This window comes from Tachyglossus aculeatus, chromosome X5 (genome assembly GCF_015852505.1).
Source record: "Tachyglossus aculeatus isolate mTacAcu1 chromosome X5, mTacAcu1.pri, whole genome shotgun sequence".
Taxonomy (NCBI): Eukaryota; Metazoa; Chordata; class Mammalia; order Monotremata; family Tachyglossidae; genus Tachyglossus; species Tachyglossus aculeatus.
This window is the reverse complement of record NC_052097.1, coordinates 1,710,254-1,722,444: the sequence shown is the minus strand read 5'-3', so window position 1 is coordinate 1,722,444 and position 12,191 is coordinate 1,710,254. Positions and strand designations below refer to the sequence as shown.

The 12,191-nt window shown below is 49.8% G+C and overlaps 1 protein-coding gene across 1 annotated transcript in view; it reads left to right on the top strand.

Moving 5' to 3' along the window:
• Nucleotides 1-1,509: 1,509 nt before the first annotated feature.
• LNX1 (ligand of numb-protein X 1) overlaps nucleotides 1,510-12,191 on the top strand; it is a 45,303-nt gene continuing 34,621 nt past the window's right edge. The window contains exons 1-2 of the mRNA XM_038769358.1: nucleotides 1,510-1,591; nucleotides 7,606-7,751. The gene's annotated coding sequence lies outside the window, so the exon portion shown is untranslated. The remainder of the gene's footprint in view (nucleotides 1,592-7,605; nucleotides 7,752-12,191) is intronic.

Below are 12,191 nucleotides of genomic sequence, written 5' to 3'. Positions count from 1 at the left end.
CTAAGCACTTACTATGGGCCAATACAGTACAATCAGATAAGAGACAGTCTGTGTCCATTCCAGGCTCCCTGTCTAAGACAGTGCCGGGGGCTGTTGGGGAGAATAGGTATTTTTTTTATGGTATTTGTTAAGCCTTGACTTTGTGCCAGGGCACTGGGGTAGATACAAGATAATTAGATGGCTCCATAGCTCAGTGGTTAGAGCAGCGGTCTTGTAAATCAGGGGACGCGAGTTCGAGCCTCACTGGGGCCTTGTGGCCTTCATTTTCTCTGGGCATGTTACTCCCCTCCTCAGAAATCTCCAGTGGCTACCAATCAACCTACGCATCCGGCAAAAACTCCTCACCCTTGGCTTCAAGGCTGTCCATCACTTCACCCCCTCCTCCCTCACCTCCCTTCTCTCCTTCTCCAGCCCACCCCGCACCCTCCGCTCCTCTGCCGCTGCTCACCTCCTCACTGTACCTCGTTCTTGCCTGTCCCGCCGTCGACCCCCGGCCCACGTCCTCCCCCGGGCCCGGAATGCCCTCCCTCTGCCCATCCGCCAGGCTAGCTCTCTTCCGCCCTTCAAAGCCCTACGGAGAGCTCACCTCCTCCAGGAGGCCTTCCCACACTGAGCCCCCTCCTTCCTCTCCCCCTCCCCATTCCCCCCACCCTACCTCCTTCCCCTCCCCACAGCACCTGTATATATGTATAAATGTTTGTACATATTTATTACTCTATTCATTTATTTATTTTACTTGTACATATTTATTCTATTTATTTTATTCTGTTAATATGTTTTGTTTTGTTGTCTGTCTCCCCCTTCTAGACTGTGAGCCTACTGTTGGGTAGGGACCGTCTCTATATGTTGCCAACTTGGACCTCCCAAGCGCTTAGTCCAGTGCTCTGCACACAGTAAGCGCTCAATAAATACGATTGAATGAATGAAAAAGTTTTGTTTTGTTGTCCGTCTCCCCTTCTAGACTGTGAGCCCGCTGTTGGGCAGGGACCGTCGCTCTATGTTGCCGACTTGTGCTTCCCAGGCGCTTAGTACAGTGCTCTGCACACGGTAAGCGCTCCATTTGAATGAATGAATGAATGGTGATGAAGGGGGGGGGGCTAGCGCGCGTGCGCAGCAGCGCCTGAGTCGGTGCGTGGTGCGGAGCGCGCATGCGCAGCAGCGAGCGGGCTGTGTGTGGTGCGGAGCGCGCATGCGCACACACAGCCGAGCCTCGCGCCCTGTCACGTCGAGGTCCACGTGCCTTGGCCTTGGCGCGCTGACCAGGCCGAGGCCTCCATCGCCTCCTTCTCCTCAGAGACGGATGAAGGGCGATGGAGGACGGACAGAGGGCCGCCCCGGGCCCCGGGAAGGACCCCAGCGGACCCCAAATCAATCAATCAATCAATCAATCATATTTATTGAGCGCTTACTATGTGCAGAGCAGACCCCAAAGGACCCGCGGGACACGTGGAGGACACGGGGCAGGCGAAAGGACCGACGCCCCCCTCCCCGGGGAGGCCCCAAGGCCGAAGGCCTGAGGAGGGGAGAAGACCCCGGAAGTCATGGCCGCCTACTGGGCCTCCACCCCCGACGGAGCCCCGCCTGAGGGGAGGTAGTAACCATCATCATCTTTGTTTTCTTGTCTTTCTCCCCTTTCTAGACCGTGAGCCCGCTGTTGGGTCGGGACCGTCTCTCTATGTTGCCAACTTGGACTTCCCAAGCGCTTAGTACAGTGCTCTATTACTCTATTTATTTTACTTGTACATATCTATTCTATTTATTTTATTTTGTTAGTATGTTTGGTTTTGTTCTCCGTCTCCCCCTTTTAGACCGTGAGCCCGCTGTTGGGTCGGGACCGTCTCTCTATGTTACCAACTTGGACTTCCCAAGCGCTTAGTGCAGTGCTCTATTACTCTATTTATTTATTTATTTTACTTGTACATATCTATTCTATTTATTTTATTTTGTTAGTATGTTTGGTTTTGTTCTCCGTCTCCCCCTTTTAGACCGTGAGCCCGCTGTTGGGTCGGGACCGTCTCTCTATGTTGCCAACTTGGACTTCCCAAGCGCTTAGTGCAGTGCTCTATTACTCTATTTATTTTACTTGTACATATCTATTCTATTTATTTTATTTTGTTAGTATGTTTGGTTTTGTTCTCCGTCTCCCCCTTTTAGACCGTGAGCCCGCTGTTGGGTCGGGACCATCTCTCTATGTTGCCAACTTGGACTTCCCAAGCGCTTAGTGCAGTGCTCTATTACTCTATTTATTTATTTATTTTACTTGTACATATCTATTCTATTTATTTTATTTTGTTAGTATGTTTGGTTTTGTTCTCCGTCTCCCCCTTTTAGACTGTGAGCCCGCTGTTGGGTCGGGACCGTCTCCCTATGTTGCCAACTTGGACTTCCCAAGCGCTTAGTACAGTGCTCTATTACTCTATTTATTTATTTTACTTGTACATATCTATTCTATTTATTTTATTTTGTTAGTATGTTTGGTTTTGTTCTCCGTCTCCCCCTTTTAGACTGTGAGCCCACTGTTGGGTAGGGACTGTCTGTATATGTTGCCAATTTGTACTTCCCAAGCGCTTAGTACAGTGCTCTATTACTCTATTTATTTATTTATTTATTTTGCTTGTACATATCTATTCTATTTATTTTATTTTGTTAGTATGTTTGGTTTTGTTCTCTGTCTCCCCCTTTTAGACTGTGAGCCCACTGTTGGGTAGGGACTGTCTGTATATGTTGCCAATTTGTACTTCCCAAGCGCTTAGTACAGTTCTCTGCACATAGGAAGCGCTCAATAAATACGATTGATGATGATGATGATGAAGAAGAATAAATACGGTTGAATGAATGAATCATCATCATCATCAATCAGTCAATCAGTTGTATTTACCGAGCCCTTACTGTGTGCAGAGCACCGCACTAAGCGCTTGGGAAGGCCAAGTTGGCAATGTAGAGAGCCGTCCCCTACCCAACAGCGGGCTCACGGTCTAGAAGATAATAATAGTGGGGAAGCAGCGTGGCTCAGTGGAAAGAGCCCGGGCTTTGGAGTCAGAGGTCACGGGTTCAAATCCCGGCTCCGCCAGTTGTCAACTAGGTGACTTTGGGCAACCCGCTTCACTTCTCTGGGCCTCAGTGACCTCATCTGTAAAATCAATCAATCGTATTTATTGGGTGCTTACTGTGTGCAGAGCACTGTACTAAGCGCTTGGGAATCAATCAATCGTATTGAGCGCTTACTGTGTGCGGAGCACTGTACTAAGCGCTTGGGAAGTACAAGCTGGCAACATATAGAGACAGTCCCTACCCAACAGTGGGCTCACAGTCTAGAAGATAATAATAGTGGGGAAGCAGCGTGGCTCAGTGGAAAGAGCCCGGGCTTTGGAGTCAGAGGTCATGGGTTCAAATCCCGGCACCGCCAGTTGTCAGCTGGGTGACTTTGGGCAAACCGCTTCACTTCTCTGGGCCTCAGTGACCTCATCAGTAAAATCAATCAATTGTATTTATTGGGCGCTTACTGTGTGCAGAGCACTGTGAGCCCACTGTGAGCCCACTGTTGGGTATGGACTGTCTCTATGTGTTGCCAGCTTGTACTTCCCAAGCGCTTAGTACAGTGCTCTGCACACAGTAAGCGCTCAATAAATACGATTGATTCATTGATTGATTGGGAAGTACAAGTTGTCAACATATAGAGACAATCCCGACTCAACAGAGGGGTCACAGTCTAGAAGGGGGAGACAGAGAACAAAACCAAACATATTAACAAAATAAATAGAATAGATATGTACAAGTAAAATAAATAAATAAGTAAATAGAGTAATAAATATGTACAAACATATATACAGGTAAAATGAAGACTGTGAGCCCCCCGTGGGACAACCTGATCACCTTGTAACCTCCCCAGCGCTTAGAACAGTGCTTTGCACATAGTAAGCGCTCAATAAATGCCATCATTATTATTATTACTGTGTGCAGAGCACTGGACTAAGCGCTTGGGAAGTGCAAATCGTCAATATCTAATAATAATGTTGGTATTTGTGAAGTGCAACTATGTGCCAAGCACTGTTCCAAGCGCTGGGGTAGATACAGCGTGGCTCAGTGGAAAGAGCCCAGGCTTTGGAGTCAGAGGTCAGGGGTTCAAATCCCGGCTCCGCCAATTGTCAGCCGTGTGACTGGGCAAGTCACATCACTGCTCTGGGCCTCAGTTACCTCATCTGTAAAATGGGGATTAAGACTGTGAGCCCCCCGTGGGGCAACCTGATCACCTTGTAACCTCCCCAGCGCTTAGAACAGTGCTTTGCACATAGTAAGTGCTTAATAGATGCCATTATTATTATTATTATTATCAACATCTCCTCCTCCAGGAGGCCTTCCCAGACTGAGCCCCCTCCTTCCTCTCCTCCCCCTCCCCATCCCCCCCCGCCTTACCTCCTTCCCCTCCCCACAGCACCTGTACATAGGTATATATGTTTGTACATATTTATTACTCTATTTATTTTACTTGTACATATTTATTCTATTTATTTTATTTTGTTAATATGTTTTGTTTTGTTGTCTGTCTCCCTCTTCTAGACTGTGAGCCTGCTGTTGGGTAGGGACCATCTGTATATGTTGCCAGCTTGTACTTCCCAAGTGCTTAGTACAGTGCTCTGCACGCAGTAAGCACTCAATAAATATGATTGAATGAATGAATGAACATCTAATAATAGTGTTGGTATTTGTTAAGCGCAACTATGTGCCCAGCACTGTCCCACGCGCTGGAGTAGATACAGTGTCATCAGGTTGTCCCACGTGGGGCTCACAGTCTTCATCCTCATTTTAATAATAATGGTATTTGTAAAGCGCTTACTTGAAGCAGCCGTGGCTCAGTGGGAAGAGCATGGGCTTAGGAGTCAGAGGTCATGGGTTCGAATTCTGGCTCCGCCACATGTCAGCTGTGTGACCTTGGGCAAGTCACTTCAGTTCTCTGGGCCTCAGTTACCTCATCTGTAAAATGGGGATTACTGTGCTTGGCACATAGTAAGCGCTTTACAAATACCATTATTATCATTATTATTATTAAAATGGGGATGAAGACTGTGAGCCAACCTGATCACCTTGTAGCCTCCCCAGCGCTTAGAACAATGCTTTGCACATAGTAAGCACTTAAAAAATACCGTCATTATTATTATTATGTGCCAAGCACTGTTCTAAGTGCTGGTGGTATACTATGTGCTGAGAACTGTTCTAAACACTGGGATCGATACAAGGTCATCAGGTTGTCCCACGTGGGGCTCACAGTCTTCATCCCCATTTTAATAATAATAATAATGATGATGATATTTGTAAAGTGCTTACTGTGTGCCCAGAACTGTTCTTAGCGCTGGGGTAGATACAAGGTGATCAGGTTGTCCCACGTGGGGCTCACAATCTTCATCCCCATTTTAATAATAATAATAATAATAATAATAATAATAATAATAATGGTATTTGTAAAGCGCTTACTATGTGCCAAGCACTGTTCTAAGTGCTGGGGTAGATACAAGGTGATCAGGTTGTCCCATGTGGGGCTCACAGTCTTCATCCCCATTTTGCAGATGAGGGAACTGAGGCCCAGAGAAGTGAAGTGACTTGCCAAAGTTACATAGCAGACAAGTGGCGGAGCCGGGATTAGAACCCACGACCTCTGACTCCCAAGCCCCTGCTCCTGCCACTGAGCCACGATGCTTCTCAAATACGATTGAATGAGGTCTGCTTGGCAGATTTTGCTTAGCCCACAAAATCCTAAAGTGGCAGGGAGCCAAGCACCCCTCCCCTCCCCCTAGGGTCATCCTGGCCATTCCCCTGCCCCCAAGGATGGCAAGGTGACAGCTCCTCCCCGCCCTCCCAACCGGCCACCCCTTTTAGACCCGTAGCCCAAGTCTGTTCCAGGACTCGGCCCGTCCCGGAGATAATAATAATAAAACAATGGCATTTATTAAGCGCTTACTACGTGCAAAGCACTGTTCTAAGCGCTGGGGAGGTTACAAGGTGATCAGGTTGTCCCACGGTGGGCTCACAGTCTTCATCTCCATTTTACAGTTGAGGTAACAGGCCCAGAGAAGTTAAGTGACTTACCCAAGGTCACACAGCTGACAATTGGCAGAGCCGGGATTTGAACCCATGGACCTCTGACTCCAAAGCCCGGGCTCTTTCCACTGAGCCACGCTGCCTCTATGGATCCGGGAGATAAGACGAGGCTGTAAAACTGGCTGGCATTTGAAAAGGATCACCAGCTATGAGGCATTAACTTGTTTACACTTAAGGCCCGCAGCTCCTAAAGGGTTAAACAAACACTGAGGCATCGCTCAAGCACAACATCTCCGGCCACCACAGTGCCGAGCAGTAAAATCCCGGTGGCTTATTCTCATTTTCCCCCCGGGAGAAGCCAAGACACCGGGCCCCCTCCCCCGAGGGCCCCAACCAGGCTAGAAATAGAAATAATGACTCCGGACGCCCCCACAACTGGCTCTGTGGACTACATTACTGTCATTATTAATCTCATTCTAATCTGAATCATCTAAATGACTCTAATTGCGGGGCTGTAAAGCCTGGTAGCTGCACCGTGACCCGTGTCCAGCCAGGGTGGTAACAACAACACAGGAATGACTGAAATGTTTGACAGTTCTGCTTCAGTTGAGCCAACAGTGCACATATTTATAGTGTTGTGAACACAGCAGGTGCTCAGTGAAGACTCTCAATGGGTTGGGAGAGACTGAGAGGGGACTGAAAAGAAATCAATTGGGTATTTTCATTACTTTGGTTTCTGTTAGGAAGACTCCTCAAACCGTTGCCATTAAAAGTGGAAATTGGAGGTTTAATTGCCAACAAATGATAATAATAATAGTGGCATTTGGTTAGCCCATACTTTGCCCCAAGAACAAAATAATCAGGATATACATAGGGTTCCCACTTTAAGTAGGAGGAAGAACAGGTCTTGAACCCCCATCTTTAATAATAACAATTGTGATATTTAAGTGCTTAGTTTGTACCAGGCACTGCACTAAGCACTGGGGTGGATACGAGCAAATCAGGGTGGACACAGTCCCTGTCCCACATGGGGCTCACAGTCTCAGTCCCCATTTTATAAATGAGGTAACAGAAGCTCAGAGAAGTGAAGTGACTTCCCCAAGGTCACACAGCACACGAGTGGTAGAGTTGGGATTAGAACCCTGGGTCCTGTGATTCTCAGGCCCGTTCGTGCTCTTTCCACTAGGCCACCCAGCTTCACTGACCAACCCACCTTCCCTCGACCCCACCGGTTTCATGTGATTCACCCCCGCCTGGGTTGGCATTCAGACTTCCCTCTGGCAGTTCCGCAGCAGGAGCTCAGAGAGGGAAAACAAATGCAGTAGAAAAATGAATGCTGTAAAGGGGGTCAAGCAGGAAGAAAAGAAAAGTCCATTAACCCCGGCAACTGGTCCCTGTAATTTGCAGGCACTCGGCTTACCTGCCGGCCTAGGTGGTGACAGGCAGGTGCAGGGTGGGACTTGTTGAATGTTTCGATCACTAAGGCCTGAGCAATGAAGATTAGCTTTCCGGGACGTTGTGATGTCACACGTTTCCTGCTCCCAACCACCAATACAATTCTCCTGCCTACAGACACCTGCGGACTGAGGGCTGACCAGCTGGGACCGGGCGCGTCAGTGGACAGAGGATGGAGAGGGAGGGCCGGCCCATCCATTTGCATATATAAGCAGCGACGTTCGCCACCGCCCGCTCCAATGCGGCCTGGGACACCTGAGGAGGTGAGTTGGAACTCAGTTTATTCTTTCCTCCTGGTGTTGAGTCCGCTCGCCGGACTGGGCGAGGAGAGCCGGCCCAGGAATGAGTCGGAGGGGACTTGGAAGAGGCTGCTGGGGAGGGCTGGTTCTTGGGAGTGCCGGCTAAAAGGAAATTTGACCGTGCTCTTGCCAGCCTGTTTTGGGCAATCATTAATCCGGCTCTCCTTTCCGAGGGCAGCCGGCCGTCCGGTCTCAGCAGATTCTCCTGTTCTTGCTGGCTGGGACTGGTTTTCAGGCAGAGGCTGTGGGCTCATTTGGCTTGCCCAGGTTTCTGCTTTCACTGGGGCTGATGGCCTCTGCGTTGGAGGAACGTGGGCCTGTTCCCCCTCTGCCCATCATTCTGAAGTGCCCCTGTGTGGCCTCCTCAGGGCCCCTCCGACTGCTCAGTTCCATGCCTCCAGCCCTCCTGGCGTTCCCAGCCCGGCCCTCGGTGGGGTCTGGAGTTGGCCATAGCCTGGTGTGCCGCTCTTGTTGCTCAATTGGAATTCTTGAGCCACTGAGAGGGGGTCCTCCTCACCCTGGGATTGGGGGCTGACTTTAAATCACCTGCACGAAACCCTGTTCCGTCGCTTGTCGAAAGCAGATCAGTGGCTTAGCTTGTTGTTCTGCTTCCGGCTGACTTCGTGTAGGTAACTGTACCTCTGGGGTCCATTTCCACTTCCTTTATCCGGTTTGCGCAGCACTAATGGGCTGGCCTCAGGCCCAAACCCAAGGTGAGCGGGTCCCGCTGGCCAACTGCCAGCTCTAGGAGCCCCAGGCCCTGGGGACGGGGCAGCTGAACGCTTTGGGAAGGTTGCCCCTGTGTGCTAAGGCTCTCTCCCCCGTTGATTTGCCGAGATTTGACCCTGGAAGAGAATTCCACGGAAGTCACTGGCTGCAGTTTTGCTGTCGTTTTCATCCCTGCTGAAGCAAACGAGTAGACAGTGGAACAGGCTACCAGTCACCCCCAGACCAACCCCAACTGTGCCACCCATCACTCTTCCAGGCCCTGAGATGCTCTGCTCACTTCTGGTCCTTTTCTGGAGCTTGAGGATTGGAGTCGAGAGCGGGTCCCCTTGGGACCCCTCTCACATCACAGGCCCAAGGGCTCGGTCTGGGTCTTCAGAAGGGGAAACCAAGAAAAGCCTTCTGGGTCATCTGTAGCACCCCCTAAAACCGGGAATCTTGAATCACACTTAGCCCACGGGGCCTCTCGACCTCTGAATTTCCGTGGCTGACCAGGGTGACTGTCCAGGACGGAGGGCAGCTCCCTGCGGCCGGGCCCCACTGCTGGTTAGAAGTGGGTCAGAGAGGCCAGAATGGGAGAGGACGTTTGGGGATGGAGATGGAAATAGACTAAACAATCGTTACTGCTTTTAACCGCAAGTAATTAGCGTTGGGGCCGAGGGTGTCTGTCTCCCTGAAGCAGGTCATGCCCATCGGGGATGGTCTGGGTGTGGGGAGTTTCCGGGGAAAATGTGAGTGACCTTTTGCAAAAGACACTGGCTCCTTCACACCAGATCAGTTTGGGGATAGATCTCTCTGAGGAATAACAGTTATTATCATGGTTTTTATTAAGCATTGGTTGTCTGCTAAGCACTGAGATGAGTGTGTGATAGTCCATGCCCAATTCGGGGCTCACATCTAAGAGGGAGGGAGAGTGGGGATTCTGACCCCCATTGTACAGGTGAGGAAACCGAAGCCCAGAGGGGTTAAGAGATGTGCCCAAGATCATCCAGCAAGCCAGGACTCCCCGCTCCCTACCCCATGGTCTTTCACTAGGTTTCGAGGCTCAGAACCTGGCTGGGGAGCATGGGGTCCAGGCTCCCAGACCAGTCCATCTGTCCAAGCAGGACTGGCTCGTCACAAACCCAAACGTCTGTTGTCAGGTGCTTATTACAGAACGGTGCATCCAGTGGGCACTCGGTAAAGTGCCACCAGTGTTTTTACTACATCACAATCCTGACTGGTTCCTCAGGGAACAGTGACCTCCTTGGCAGCGGTGGTCGGTCTGGGCTGGCTGGGCGAGCACCGTCAAATCCAGCCCTGGCACCCTGCCCCACACTTTCTTCTCCAATTTGTGAATTACATGATGGCACCACCATCCCAGAGTGTCGGTTTGGCCAGCCACCAACTCCGGGAGCAGCTCAGGTGGACAGCTCCAGTGGCAGGTTCCGCGCTGAACCAGACACGTCAGAGTTTGGTTCTGATTAGAAAAATAAATCCTGCTCTACAGTGCCCGACTTTTGGCCTTGGAGTTGCCAGTGGCACCTCGTCACTTCCTGGCAGGACACACAGGCCAAATGCCATATGTCACCAACATGGCCTAGTGGATAGAGCATGGGCCTGGGGGTGAGAAGGTCATGAGCTCTAATCCCAACTCTGCCGCTTCTCTGCTCTGTGACCTTGGGCAAGTCACTTCGCTTCTTCTGTGTCTTAACTACCTCATCTGTAAAATGGGGATTGAGACTGTCAGCCCCATGTGGGACAGGGACTGTGCCCAGCTCTAGTTGCTTGTGTCCACACCAGCGCTTAGTACTGGGCCTGGCACATAATAAGCACTTAAATGCAATCATGTCACGGGGTGCTGTAAGTGCTATTTCTGGGCCCAGGATTCCCATTCTCTTTCCCATTGTATGGTGGCCGGAGGCCGGGCTGAGCGGGTTGGCCTCCCCCCTGCTTCCTATGGGGCCAGAGGAAAGGCCACCGCTCAGCACTCATGGCCGCCCGAGCCTTTCTGTACGTCTCAGTTCACAAACTCTACTGCTTAAGCACTTCATCAATCAATTGTATTTATTTATTGAGCGCTTACTGTGTGTGCAGAGCCCTACACTATGTGCTTGCCAGAGTGCTGTGAAACAGAGTTGTGAGACACGTTCCCTGCTCACAATAAGCTTTCAGTGTAGAGGGAATCTTTATTCCATCAGTGGTATTTATTGAGTGCTTACTGGGTGCAGGGCACTGTACTAAGCACTCGGGAGAGTACAATATAGCAGACACTGTTCCCTGCCCTCAAGGAACTCGCAGCCTAGTGGATGCAGATACTAAAATAAGTGAAACTAAATATAAATTATTAATAAAAATTATTAAAATAATAAATACATAAAAATAAATGCTAATAATAATGATGGTATTCGTTAAGCGCTTACTATGTGCCAGGCACTGTACTAAGCACTGGGGTGGATACAAGCAAATTGGGTTGGACACAGTCCCTTGTCCCACGTGGGGCTCACAGTCTAAGTAGGAGGGAGAACAGGAATTGAATCTCCATTTTACAGATGAAGAAACTGAGGCACAGAGAAGTCACATGATTTGCCCAAGTTCACAGAGCAGGCCAAATGCTAGATTGTAACTATTTAGGCTGTTACCTCTAGACTTTAAGTTCATTGTGGGCAGGGAATGTTTCGGTTATATTGTACTCTCCCAAGAACTTAGTTCAGTGCTCAGCACACAATAAACGCTCAAGAAATATGATTAATTGATTGATAAAGTGGTGGAGCCAGCATTAGAACCCAGGTCCTCTGACTCTCAGGCCTGGGCTTTTTCCACTAGGTCTTGTTGCTAAGCGCAGGGGTAGAGAAAATCACGTTGGACACAGTCCCTGACCCACATAGGACTCACAGTCTAAATCCCCATTTTACAGATGAGGGAACTGAGGCCCAGAGAAGTGAAGTGACTTGCCCAAGGTCACACAGCAGACTAGGTGGATTAGCTGGGATTAGAACCCAGGTCCTTCTGACTCCCAGGCCTGGCTCTATCAGTGGAAAGAGCCTGGGCTTGGGAGTCAGAGGTCATGGGTTCAAATCCCACCTCCACCACTTGTCAGCTGTGTGACCTTGGGCAAGCCACTTCACTTCTCTGGGCCTCAGTTCCCTCATCTGTAAAATGGGGATTAAGACTGTGAGCCCCACATGGGATGACCTGATTACCTTGTATCCCCCAAGCGCTTAGAACAGTGCTTTGCACATAGTAAGCGCTTAACAAATACCATCATCATTATTATTAGGCCACGCTGGTTCCCCAGGCCTGCTGTCTGGGGTGGAGTGGGAGAGGAATAAAAATAGGTTGGAATGGGAGAGCTGATTGAAGGCCTTAAGCCGATGGTCAGGAGTTTCGGTTTGATGCAGAAATGGATGGGCAGGCCACTAGAGGTTTTTAAGGAGTGGAGAGATGTGCAGAGAATGGTAGTTTAGACAAGCGATAAAGGCGGCAGAGTGAAATTCAGACAGGAGAGGGGCGGGTGAGTTGGGAGGCGAGGTGGTCAGTGAAGAGGCTGATGCAGTAGTCGAGATAGGGTATGATCAGTGTGGTGGCAATTTGAATGGAGAGAAAGGGGTGGTAGAAATAGGTTGGCTTAGTGGGTAGAGCAAGGGCCTGGAAGTTAGAAGGTCATGGGTTCTAATCCCTGCTCCTCCACATGTCTGC